We start from the raw sequence: 13,811 nt of genomic DNA on the forward strand, positions 1-13,811 counted from the left end.
TGATGGCTCCTAGCCTGCAGTTGGCGGGATATAAATTTCCACTTCTGAAAACTGACACCCATAGATTTCAGCAGAGCTAAGTGCATGGCTTTTGTGCTCAGAGTTTAAATTGTTTTCATTATTCAGTTTTTAGCCTTTCCTGAAAAGTGAAGCTGCGCCCAAAACTTGCTGACTGCTGACTCAGGACTAGACCACTTTTCATTCCATTATTTTAAAAACATGGCAGTAAATAATCCAAAGTTTCAAGTTCACTGCTGCATTTGGTTTCCTGTCAGAGAAAGAAACAGAGAGACAACCAAATGGGTTTCATTGCCAGATTATAGAATCAGCTAATGAATTTCCAATTATCATTGCATTTATGCTTTATTATTTAAATGTTCAGAAGTGTGTGCTGTCATTCCAAGCCAAACTGGTTTTCTATGATTTGTTAAGATGACAACGGGTGTGTGTGTGTATCTTTATTTGTGGTTATTTCATTATACGTGCTGACTTTTTTCCTCTTGATTCATAACAGAACTTGTTGGAGAGAGCCAATACATGATATTAGCACATTTAATGTAAAAACCTCTTGAGGTTAATGATTTGTAGTTCAGAATGGAAGGGAAATTCATGGCTAGACATATGCACATCCTTCCTGCCTTCTGCTTCAGCCTGACTTTCTCAGCATTGATACATACCCTTGTCCTTCCTAAGGACTGCTGTGACTTCTTTGACTTGTAGACAATTCCCTGAAATTGCAATAGGATAAATACTAAAAAGAAAGTCCATAACTGTTAAAAAGGAAGCATTACAAAATATACACAATTTACTGTTTGCTTTCTCCCTGAGTAATTAGTAAAATAGAAGGAAAGTAAAGAATGCAGAGCTTTGATTACTGTCTAAAATATCTTATGCTGAAGAGAAATCGCCATAGGGTTGCATTTAGATGACCTTGACACAGAGAGACTATTCTGGATTATCCAAGTGGACTCGATGCAATCACAAGAGTCCTTAAAAATGGAACAAGATGGTAGACAAGAAGGTCAGATGGTGTTATGTGAGAAAAACTTCACCAGCTTTATTTGGTTTTGAAGATGGAGGAAGTGGCCATCAGCCAAGGAATGCAGGCAGCTTCTAGAAGCTGAAAAAACAATGAAGCAGATTCTCCACTAAAGCCTCCAGAGAGGAATGCAGCTTTGCTGACACCTTGGTTTTAGCCCACTGACATCTGTGTTGGACTTCTTATCTCCAGACGAGATAGATAATAAATTTGTTTTGTTTTATGCCACTGAAAAATGAATAGCCGAGGTTTTATATATTCACCAGAACTTGTCATTTTAAATAAGGAGAGGACATGTTAAGTGGATTTATTTTCCATTTTAGTAGTTCTCAATACAGAATTTTAAAACACGGTCTCCAAATATAACCAATACTGAGATAGGAATATGTATAGGAAGATATACAAATGTATGAATATATGCATTTACATCTACAGATACATATTATACACATGCATACACGCATATACACATATATACATACATACTGTTTTTCTTCTCTTCTTCTTAGTCAATTTCTACTCTTCCTCCAATACCATCTTAGTTGTCAACCTTCAATGTGAGGTTTTTTTCATGATTCTAGTCTACAAGGTTCACTTCCTTCTCTCAACTGAGGTTTTTCCTATAACCTCAAATAATTCATAATCTCTCCTACAAAGGTAGGACTTCTTATTTATTTAAAATGCAGCTAAAATCACTTTGTATGTTTAATTTCTACGTATTACTGACTCCCTTACCAGATCATAAGTACTTTGAATACATAAACTAATATTTCATTTCTTTATTTTGAATGATTATAGTCAATACAGTGCCTTATGAATAATTCTGTTTAATTCTGACACCGTATTGATTAGAAGATGGACAGACTTCTTTTGTGAACCAGGAGATAAATCTAGAATACTACTAAAGATACAGAATGTCACAGGAAGTGCCCAAAACATACTAGCATTGAAATTGCAGACAAATGAATGACAATTCTAGGGCAGCACTATCCAATAGAACTTTCTGAGATGAGGGAAATATTGTGTATCTACACTCTCCAATATGGTACTCACCAGCCACATGTAGCTATTGAGGATGGAGTGTGACTGAATTTATTACTTTAATATGTCTAAGTATAAATAGCCACATTTGGCTGGTGGTCTCCATATTGGACAGCACGAAGACACTTCTTGATTAGTAGACTACTCTTTGAGTTCTAAGGGCTAGTGTAATAAAGGATTAAGGTCATTTTTCCACTTTCCTGATGCTTTTTTTTTTTTTATTCTTGGAGCACTGAATTAATAATGGTAGAGCAGTGCTACCCAGAGTGGTCTATAATTCAGACCATGCAAGGAATTGTTTGTTACTAGTCCATGACAAATTAAGTACAGAAATTGAAAATAAGCATTTAGAAGCTTTACAGCCACTTGATATTGACATAGCATTCAAATGTGGAGTCAGTGAACTCACTGCATTAAACAAGGCACTTTGAATATTATTAAACCTGCACAGTATCATCTGGCATATAGCAGTAGGGCCAAATAGTGGTCCTTGGAAAATTAGAAAATTTTAATTGCTATTCTCATATAGGACAGCTACAGATAGTTTAAAAAGTCCATGTATAGAGAACTAGATATCAAAGGCCAAAATTATAGCCTACTCACCATAAATCATCCAAGTTGTATAGACCAGACCTTTCAGAAAGATATGACTTAAAAATACAAGCACTGTTATAAACTATAAACTCCAGCCTTCTCAATTTGCAAATTAAAAAAACAAGTACTAAGAAAGGATGTGAAATACTCAGCTACTGATATCAGAGCTTAAAGAACTTTCCTTTTGGCTCTCAGGCAAGTTCTTTTTCCACTATGCTAAATGGATTTGGACCAAGAGAGATCTTATGATTCCCTCCCACAACAAATGCAAATCTGAGAATATTACTACAACACTTCCATAAAATCCACCATACAGTAAGCTTGTGCCTGTACCAGCTGAGGCTTTTCTCCCCTTTTTAATGAGTTGTCACATGATGAATTTAAAAAAAAACCAGTGCAAACAAGGTATCCACGTGGCTCAGTGCATATGGAAAAATGAATCAATGAAAACCACCCTTATACTAAACTTTTAGATTTGAACAAGGTATTGATTAGTTTTCTTTGTTTTGCTGAGCCATAAAAGGATGCTTCATATTTTGATTTCTGTCTTTGAAGTGTTCCTAGATAGTGGGCAAAAATGGTAATAAATTGTTAACAGCTTGTGACTTCCTAAAAGGAGCCCAGAAAGAATCCAGCAAAGCGGTATTCTCTGTATTGGAAATAGGGCAGGGCAGGGCTTAGTATTGAATGTGTAAGGGATGGCTTTGGCACTCCAGCCCGATCCTCTTTATAAGAAGGTGCTTTCGATTCCCAGCCACACCTTTCTCTGAAAGATTGCCTTGGGCCACAGGAGCTACCTGGCATAAGAAGTTACACCTCTTTTCCTTCTCCTGTCTCCAGGAGGTGGGGGCATTCTGCTGCCAAGAATGGACTGATCAGGAGTTTCAGATCTCCTGTGTCTTTTGTGTGTTTGGATATGGGGGTACAAATGTCTGGCCCCTTTGCCCACAGGCAGGATTTACTGTGTGGTGCTCTGGAGCTCCTCTTTATAGGATAAGGCTGAAACCATATCTGTGCTGGCCCCATCCCTTTCCTTTTTCTGCTTCCTCTCACTTGCTTACAGATTTCTCCTAAGAGTACACCCTCAATAAATCACTTGCATAAGAATCCCCATCTCAGGGTTCTGTTTTTAGAGAATGTGACCAACAACAGTGTATGCCAACTGAAGACCTTAAAAAGCTATTTTCTATTACCTCAAATATTTTGTCCTCTGGCTTGATTCAAATTCAGAATAATGTTTAATTATCTTTTTATTCAAAAAGAGAAAACTAAGAGATATCTGAATTTTTTGATGCTTTTAAAAAGACTCTTATCTCCTAAGTTTGGACTCCTTATTATCATTGATCACTGATTTCAGAGCAAAACTTCTGCTCTATTATAGAACATGTAGCTATTTCTGAGTATGTGTTAATTGCTATTTCTTATCTGATGAGCCCATTGTAAAAGTTTTTTTGCAAGAACTTAAGAAATTTCAAGTACATAAATAATTTCTTATGCAAATACAAAATACCTCATATTTTTAAATCTATGGAAAGTTTTAATATGTTATTTAGTGAAAGAGTTAATCAGATGTTTGCCCTTTGGGGGCATGTGAGGGAGCCTGCTTTATTAATTTATGATAAATAAAAATTTGTATGAAATAACAAATGAGAAAATCTAATTTTCAATTTTATATTCAAATCATATCAGTGGCTCGGAAAATGGAATTTATTAGGAAAAAATGCTATCGCTATTTGCGTAATTTTCTGGTGCTGAAACATGAGAAAAATCTGGCTGCTCATTACTATATTCTGGTTTAACATTGCTTTCAAATGCTCATTCACCAACCTAAGCTTTTTTCTTTCCTCTATCTCTGTGGAGTCCTCATAAAATATGCACTTAAGCTAATGTAAAAATAACGCATTCTTCCATTATGCTCCAAATCATTTCACAGTCTCATGTGTTTGTTAATAAATTCAGTTGTCAGTCATGTCCTTTGGTAGCTATTTCCATTAGAGATTTAGCTACCATTTAGTGGTGGTGGAGTCACTAAAATTCCAATCACTATCTTCAACAATGTTTTATTTCTCTTTATTTTATTCATCCCTGTGACCCAATTTCTTATTTCATCAAGAAATATCTAATAAATGATGTCTTTTTTTCTTCTATCTATTTCTGAAATCATAATAGCACTGCAGAACCCCTTCTTTGTTTGCAGAATTCCCAGAATAAAATTCTGTGGAATGGTCACTTGGGGTAAATACCACTGAAAAAGAAATTTTCTATGTCGTTGAACAAGAGCAGAATCATTTGTGATCATTTTTAACTTTCATCCTGTGCTGATGGGGCCTATGGTCTTATAAAATCTAAATAGAACCAGACTTTCCGACAGAGAAAAGATGAAATATACATTTTGTGGATGATAAAACAAATATTTATTGTTAGTCAACGTGATTCAAAAAATGCAGTCTCTACATTCAAATGGATCAAATCAGAAAAGAGAAGACAAAAAGACATAAGCAATCCTAATACAATGTAATTAGTCCCAGATGTCTGGACAAGACTCTCTGGAAGCAGAGAGGTGAGGAAAACTTGCCCAGTTGCTGTTTGGAAAAGACCGAGGGAAAGGTCACGGAAGATTACTAGTTGAAGTGGTTTATATACTTTTATTTTATTTTATTTTTTATTTTTTTTTATTATTAAACTTTAGGTTTTAGGGTACATGTGCACAATGTGCAGGTTTGTTACATATGTATCCATGTGCCATGTTGGTTTGCTGCACCCATTAACTCCTCATTTAGCATTAGGTATATCTCCTAATGCTGTCCCTTCCCCCTCCCCCCACCCCACAACAGTCCCCGGAAGGTGATGTTCCCCTTCCTGTGTCCATGAGTTCTCATTATTCAATTCCCACCTATGACTGAGAACATACGCTGTTTGGTTTTTTGTCCTTGTGATAGTTTACTGAGAATGATGTTTTCCAGTTTCATCCATGTCCCTACAAAGGACATGAACTCATCACTTTTTATGGCTGCATAGTATTCCATGGTGTATATGGGCCACATTTTCTTAATCCAGTCCATCGTTGTTGGACATTTGGGTTGGTTCCAAGTCTTTGCTATTGTGAATAGTGCTGCAGTAAACATACGTGTGCATATGTCTTTATAGCAGCATGATTTATAGTCCTTTGGGTATATACCCAGTAATGGGATGGCTGGGTCAAATGGTATTTCTAGTTCTAGATCCCTGAGGAATTGCCACACTGACTTCCTCAATGGTTGAACTAGTTTACAGTCCCACCAACAGTGTAAAAGTGTTCCTATTTCTCCACATCCTCTCCAGCACCTGTTGTTTCCTGACTTTTTAATGATGGCCATTCTAACTGGTATGAGGTGGTATCTCACTGTGGTTTTGATTTGCGTTTCTCTGATGGCCAGTGATGATGAGCATTTTTTCATGTGTTTTTTGGCTGCATAAATGTCTTCTTTTGCGAAGTGTTTGTTCATGTCCTTTGCCCACTTTTTGATGGGGTTGTTTGTTTTTTTCTTGTAAATTTGTTTGAGTTCATTGTAGATTCTGGATATTAGCCCTTTGTCAGATGAGCAGGTTGCGAAAATTTTCTCCCATTGTGTAGGTTGCCTGTTCTCTCTGATGGTAGTTTCTTTTGCTGTGCAGAAGCTCTTTAGTTTAATTAGATCCCATTTGTCAATTTTGGCTTTTGTTGCCATTGCTTTTGGTGTTTTAGACATGAAGTCCTTGCCCACGCCTATGTCCTGAATGGTATTGCCTAGGTTTTCTTGTAGGATTTTAATGGTTTTCGGTCTAACATTTAAGTCTTTAATCCATCTTGAATTAATTTTTGTGTAAGGTGTAAGGAAGGGATCCAGTTTCAGCTTTCTACATATGGCTAGGCAGTTTTCCCAGCACCATTTATTAAATAGGGAATCCTTTCCCCATTTCTTGTTTTTGTCAGGTTTGTCAAAGATCAGATAGTTGTAGATATGCGGCATCATTTCTGAGGGCTCTGTTCTGTTCCATTGATCTATGTCTCTGTTGTGGTACCAGTACCATGCTGTTTTGGTTACTGTAGCCTTGTAGTATAGTTTGAAGTCAGGTAGCGTGATGCCTCCAGCTTTGTTCTTTTGGCTTAGGATTGACTTGGTGATGCGGGCTCTTTTTTGGTTCCATATGAACTTTAAAGTAGTTTTTTCCAATTCTGTGAAGAAAGTCATTGGTAGCTTGATGGGGATGGCATTGAATCTGTAAATTACCTTGGGCAGTATGGCCATTTTCACGATACTGATTCTTCCAACCCATGAGCATGGAATGTTCTTCCATTTGTTTGTATCCTCTTTTATTTCATTGAGCAGTGGTTTGTAGTTCTCCTTGAAGAGGTCCTTCATATCCCTTGTAAGTTGGATTCCTAGGTATTTTATTCTCTTTGAAGCAATTGTGAATGTGAGTTCCCTCATGATTTGGCTCTCTGTTTGTCTGTGATTGGTGTAGAAGAATGCTTGTGATTTTTGTACATTGATTTTGTATCCTGAGACTTTGCTGAAGTTGCTAATCAGCTTAAGGAGATTTTGGGCTGAGACGATGGGGTTTTCTAGATATACAATCATGTCATCTGCAAACAGGGACAATTTGACTTCCTCTTTTCCTAATTGAATACCCTTTATTTCCTTCTCCTGCCTGATTGCTCTGGCAAGAACTTCCAGCACTATGTTGAATAGGAGTGGTGAGAGAGGGCATCCCCATCTTGTGCCAGTTTTCAAAGGGAATGCTTCCAGTTTTTGCCCATTCAGTATGATATTGGCTGTGGGTTTGTCATAGATAGCTCTTATTATTTTGAGATATGTCCCATCAATACCTAATTTATTGAGAGTTTTTAGCATGAAAGTTGTTGAATTTTGTCAAAGGCCTTTTCTGCATCTATTGAGATAATCATGTGGTTTTTGTTTTTGGTTCTGTTTATATGCTGGATTACATTTATTGATTTGCGTATGTTGAACCAGCCTTGCATCCCAGGGATGAAGCCCACTTGATCATGGTGTATAAGCTTTTTGATGTGCTGCTGGATTCAGTTTGCCAGTATTTTATTGAGGAATTTTGCATCAATGTTCATCAAGGATATTGGTCTGAAATTCTCTTTTTTGGTTATGTCTCTGCCAGGCTTTGGTATCAGGATGATGCTGGCTTCATAAAATGTGTTAGGGAGGATTCCCACTTTTTCTATCGATTGGAATAGTTTCAGAAGGAATGGTACCAGTTCTTCCTTGTACCTCTGGTAGAATTCGGCTGTGAATCCATCAGGTCCTGGACTCTTTTTGGTTGGTAAGCTATTGATTATTGCCACAATTTCAGAACCTGTTATTGGTCTATTCAGAGATTCAACTTCTTCCTGGTTTAGTCGTGGGAGGGTGTATTTGTCGAGGAATTTATCCATTTCTTCTAGATTTTCTAGTTTATTTGCATAGAGGTGTTTGTAGTATTCTCTGATGATAGATTGTATTTCTGTGGGATTGGTGGTGATATCCCCTTTTTCGTTTTTTATTGCATCTATTTGATTCTTCTCTCTTTTCTTCTTTATTAGTCTTGCTAGCAGTCTATCAATTTTGTTGATCTTTTCAAAAAACCAGCTCCTGGATTCATTAATTTTTTGAAGGGTTTTTTGTGTCTCTATTTCCTTCAGTTCTGCTCTGATTTTAGTTATTTCTTGCCTTCTGCAGCTTTTGAATGTGTTTACTCTTGCTCTTCTAGTTCTTTTAATTGTGATGTTAGGGTGTCAATTTTGGATCTTTCCTGCTTTCTCTTGTGGGCATTTAGTGCTATAACTTTCCCTCTACACACTGCTTTGAATGTGTCCCAGAGATTCTGGTATGTTGTTTCTTTGTTCTCGTTGGTTTCAAAGAACATCTTTATTTCTGCCTTCATTTCATTATGTACCCAATAGTCATTCAGGAGCAGGTTGTTCAGTTTCCATGTAGTTGAGCGGTTTTGAGTGAGTTTCTTAATCCTGAGTTCTAGTTTGATTGCACTGTGGTCTGAGAGATAGTTTGTTATAATTTCTGTTCTTTTACATTTGCTGAGGAGAGCTTTACTTCCAACTATGTGGTCAATTTTGGAGTAGGTGTGGTGTAGTGCTGAAAAAAATGTATATTCTATTGATTTGGGGTGGAGAGTTCTGTAGATGTCTATTAGGTCCACTTTGTGCAGAGCTGAATTCAATTCCTGGATATCCTTGTTAACTTTCTGTCTCATTGATCTGTCTAATGTTGACAGTGGGGTGTTAAAATCTCCCATTATTATTGTGTGGGAGTTTAAGTCCCTTTGTAGGTCACTCAGGACTTGCTTTATGAATCTGGGTGCTTCTGTGTTGGGTGCATGTATATTTAGGATAGTTAGCTCTTCTTGTTGAATTGATCCCTTTGCCTTTATGTAATGGCCTTCTTTGTCTCCTTTGATCTTTGTTGGTTTAAAGTCTATTTTATCAGAGACTAGGATTGCAACCCCTGCCTTTTTTTGTTTTCCATTTGCTTGATAGATCTTCCTCCATCCCTTTATTTTGAGTCTATGTGTGTCTCTGCACGTGAGATGGGTTTCCTGAATACAGCACACTGATGGGTCCTGACTCCTTATCCAGTTTGCCAGTCTGTGTCTTTTAATTGGAGCATTTAGCCCATTTACATTTAAAGTTAATATTGTTATGTGTGAATCTGATCCTGTCATTATGATGTTAGTTGGTTATTTTGCTCGTTAGTTGATGCAGTTTCTCCCTAGCCTCAATGGTCTTTACAATTTGGCATGTTTTTGCAGGGGCTGGTACCGGTTGTTCCTTTCCATGTTTAGTGCTTCCTTCAGGAGCTCTTTTAGGGCAGGCCTGGTGGTGACAAAATCACTCAGCGTTTGCTTGTCTGTAAAGTATTTTATTTCTCCTTCACTTATGAAGCTTAGTTTGGCTGGATATGAAATCCTGGGTTGAAAATTCTTTTCTTTAAGAATGTTGAATATCGGCCCCCACTCTCTTCTGGCTTGTAGAGTTTCTGCTGAGAGATCAGCTGTTAGTCTGATGGGCTTCCCTTTGTGGGTAACCCGACCTTTCTCTCTGGCTGCCCTTAACATTTTTTCCTTCATTTCAACTTTGGTGAATCTGACAATTATGTGTCTTGGAGTTGCTCTTCTCGAGGAGTATCTTTGTGGCATTCTCTGTATTTCCTGAACCTGAATGTTGGCCTGCCTTGCTAGATTGGGGAAGTTCTCCTGCATAATATCTTGCAGAGTGTTTTCCAACTTGGTTCCATTCTCCCCATCATTTTCAGGTACACCAATCAGACGTAGGTTTGGTCTTTTCACATAGTCCCAAATTTCCTGGAGGCTTGGTACATTTCTTTTTATTGTTTTTTTCTCTAAACTTCCCTTCTCGCTTCATTCATTTCATCTTCCATCACTGATACCCTTTCTTCCAGTTGATCACATCTGCTACCGAGGCTTCTGCAATCTTTGTGTAGTTCTCGAAACTTGGCTTTCAGCTCCATCAGCTCCTTTAAGCCCTTCTCTCCATTGGTTATTCTAGTTATCCATTCGTCTAATTTTTTTTCAAAGTTTTTAACTTCTTTGCCTTTGGTTTGAATTTCCTCCCGTAGCTCGGAGTAGTTTGATCGTGTGAAGCCTTCTTCTCTGAACTCGTCAAAGTCATCCTCCGTCCAGCTTTGTTCCGTTGCTGGTGAGGAACTGCGTTCCTTTGGAGGAGGAGAGGTGCTCTGCTTTTTAGAGTTTCCAGTTTTTCTGCTCTGTTTTTTCCCCACCTTTGTGGTTTTATCTACTTTTGGTCTTTGATGATGGTGATGTACAGATGGGTTTTTGGTGTGGATGTCCTTTCTGTTTGTTAGTTTTCCTTCTACCAGACAGGACCCTCAGCTGCAGGTCTGTTGGAGTTTACTAGAGGTCCACTCCAGACCCTGTTTGGCTGGGTGTCAGCAGCGGTGGCTGCAGAACAGCGGATTTTCGTGAGACCACAAATTGAGCTGTCTGATAGTTCCTCTGGAAGTTTTGTCTCAGAGGAGTACCAGGCCGACTGAGGTATCAGTCTGTCCCTACTGGGAAGGTGCCTCTCAGTTAGGCTGCTCGTGGGTGAGGAACCCACTTTAGGAGGCAGTCTGTCTGTTCTCAGATCTCCAGCTGGGTGCTGGGAGAACCACTACTCTCTTCAAAGCTGTCAGTCAGACAGGGACATTTAAGTCTGCAGAGGTTCCTGCTGAATTTTTGTTTGTCTGTGCCCTGCCCCCAGAGGTGGAGCCTACAGAGGCAGGCAGGCCTCTTTGAGCTGTGGTGGGCTCCACCCAGTTCGAGCTTCCTGGCTGCTTTGTTTACCTAAGCAAGCCTGGGCAATGGCGGGCGCCCCTCCCCCAACCTCGCTGCCACCTTGCAGTTTGATCTCAGACTGCTGTGCTAGCAATTAGCAAGACTCCGTGGGCATAGGACCCTCCGAGCCAGGTGTGGGACACAATCTCCTAGTGTGCCGTTTTCCAGGCCCGTTGGAAAAGTGCGGTATTAGGGTGGGACTGACCTGATTTTCCAGGTGCCGTCTGTTACCCCTTTCTTTGACTAGGAAAGGGAACTCCGTGACCCCTTGCACTTCCCGAGTGAGGCAATGCCTCGCCCTGCTTCGGCTCACGCAGGGTGCGCTGCACCAACTGTCCTGCACCCACTGTTTGGCACTCGCTAGTGAGATGAACCTCAAACGGAAATGCAGAAATCACCCGTCTTCTGTGTCGCTGGGGCTGGGAGCTGTAGACTGGAGCTGTTCCTATTCAGCCATCTTGGCTCCACCCCCTATATACTTTTATTGAGAAGGGCAGTTTTAAAGATACCCACCCTAAATTATTTAATTCCCACATCTATCCTTACACTATATAGGTATTTCTCTGTCAAGAATCAAACTTGTTCGAATTTTTTGTTTCTCTATCCTAACTACTTCTCTTCCATATCCACCAACTTACTAAGGATTAGGTAAAAGCTACTACTGACAGGAAAGCCAAAAATAACAGTGGCTTAAATAAGATGGAACAGATTTTCTCAGCTGGTGGGTCATAAAATGAACTGTTAATCAGAATCTGTAACACTAGTTTTTCCGTGAGCGTCACCTCCCCTGCCAAATGGTATTGAGATGGGTTTGTACAAAGACAGTCCTTTCTGTTTTTAGGATCAGACTGCAGCTCTACTTCCCATGGCTATACTCAAAAGATTATAAGATGGGCCATTCAGAATGTTTCTACTTATATTTGGGAAATCCAATTCCTACTGAAGTCTAAAGAGATCTATGTCAGCTCTAGGTGCTCTCTTTTGATGGGCTGGATTTGGCAAATGTACATTCTAGTCTGGGTTGAGGCTGGAGTTTTTGTCGTTGAAAAGGAAATAAAATCTTGGGCCTTTTGCTAACTGACCAGAATTCATGAAGGAATAAATATATATTTATAAGCAATGATTATGCATTAGCTGATGTTCAGAAAATTAAGAGAAGAGCAGAAAGGACTTTGACACAAAAGAAAAACTTGTGCAAGACCTGAACCTTGAGAATGTACATGTTAATCATTGTAAATGCAAATTCCCAGTGCAAAGAGCAAAAATCAATTTTGGGCAATGTTGGTTACAGTACATATGGATGTTTTTCTCCTGTTCACCAAACTGGATCGTATATATAATGTAGTTGATACTGATGGTTGATAACTGAGTTATCCGCTTTCTGGTATGTTGGACAAATCATGCATTTAGAACATAATACCGAGTTTATTAAATTCATATTGTTTTTTTTTAATTATTTTTTAGAGATGGGGTCTTACTCTGTTGGTCAAGCTGGAGTGCAGTGGTGCTGTCACAGCTCACTGCAGCCTCCAACTCCTGGACTCAAGCAATCCTCCCACATCATCGTCTTCAGTAGCTGAGACTACAGGCATAACCCCACTCCTACATTAAGTTTGTAGTTTGATTAGTAGCAAAGGCATTCATAGACCCTTAAAATTATAAAACTATACACCATTGCTAAACAAGAAAAAGGAAAGATAGAGAACTATTCAAACCTCCAAACTTCCAATGTTGTATATCTCTGGATGTTTGTGGGTACTGTAAGTTTTTCATATTTTTGTTAAAAAAAAAAAAAAGCAAACATCACTAACAAGGAAGCTAGTTCCAAAGAGTTCTGGACTGATTAGAAATCCAAGGAGTAGCTGATTCTTGCCTCATATGAACTTGAACAAGTTTGAGAACTAACAATAAATAAAATTTTTCTTGAAATTACATGCCTGTTTTTCTGTAAGAGAACAATTAAAGAAAAAAATTGAAAAGAAAAAAATGGTAATTTGCATCATTCTCTTGGAATTTTGAGGAACATTGAATTTATTTATTTATTTATTTATTTATTTATTTATTTATTTTTGCTAAAGTGTTACCAGAAGACACTGTCCATTTTTTCAAACACTGGAGGCTCCTGCAGCTCAAAATTATGCTGGCCTCCTCTGGCTCCCAGGATTCTGCTTGATCTTAGCTGTCCTGTTCTGATTCAGTAGCCCCCAGAATAATCCCAAATGCACATCATCACAGGGCTCTGAAAGCTCCATAATTAATGAGGAGATGGGTGCTATTTTTCTTTCTCTACATGTTTTGACATTATTCTGGGCATTGTTTGATGCATGAAGTAGGCTTTACATAAATAGTAAAAAAGCTGTTTTAGTTTGTCACTCAGTTTTTATCCCTGTAATAAAACAGTAACACCGAATGAATGGCTCAAAACTGTAATGAAATGAAGATGGCAAAGTAAAATAGTATCCCGAAAGTTAGAAAATTAATTCACTTGGCATGATGTAATTATTAAATAAATTTTACAGAAATTTCTTTTTGCAGTGAAGAAATAGTCAAATTCAAATGTATCATAGGACTTTCCTTAGATGACACATAAAGTTATATGTGCCAAAAGTATGATCTATGTAAGTGAAGACTCTGAGCAGAGAAATTAAACATGTAGCTTTCATTTTTGTTAAAGAATCTTCAAAGAGAATTTCACTGAAGCTAGTTGGATGTAGTAACATAGGGGAAAAAGTATTTCTAAATTGCATCTACATGTGCAAACTAAAAGGCATACTTAGAAATCATCTGTACAAACTAA

At 38.3% G+C, this 13,811-nt stretch overlaps 1 protein-coding gene across 1 annotated transcript in view; it reads left to right on the forward strand.

Annotated features, from left to right (window-relative positions):
• Positions 1-13,811, forward strand: part of GPC6 (glypican 6) — a 1,175,399-nt gene that overhangs the window by 745,383 nt on the left and 416,205 nt on the right. The window lies entirely within an intron of this gene.

The sequence above is a fragment of the Nomascus leucogenys genome, chromosome 5 (genome assembly GCF_006542625.1).
Source record: "Nomascus leucogenys isolate Asia chromosome 5, Asia_NLE_v1, whole genome shotgun sequence".
Lineage (NCBI taxonomy): Eukaryota > Metazoa > Chordata > Mammalia > Primates > Hylobatidae > Nomascus > Nomascus leucogenys.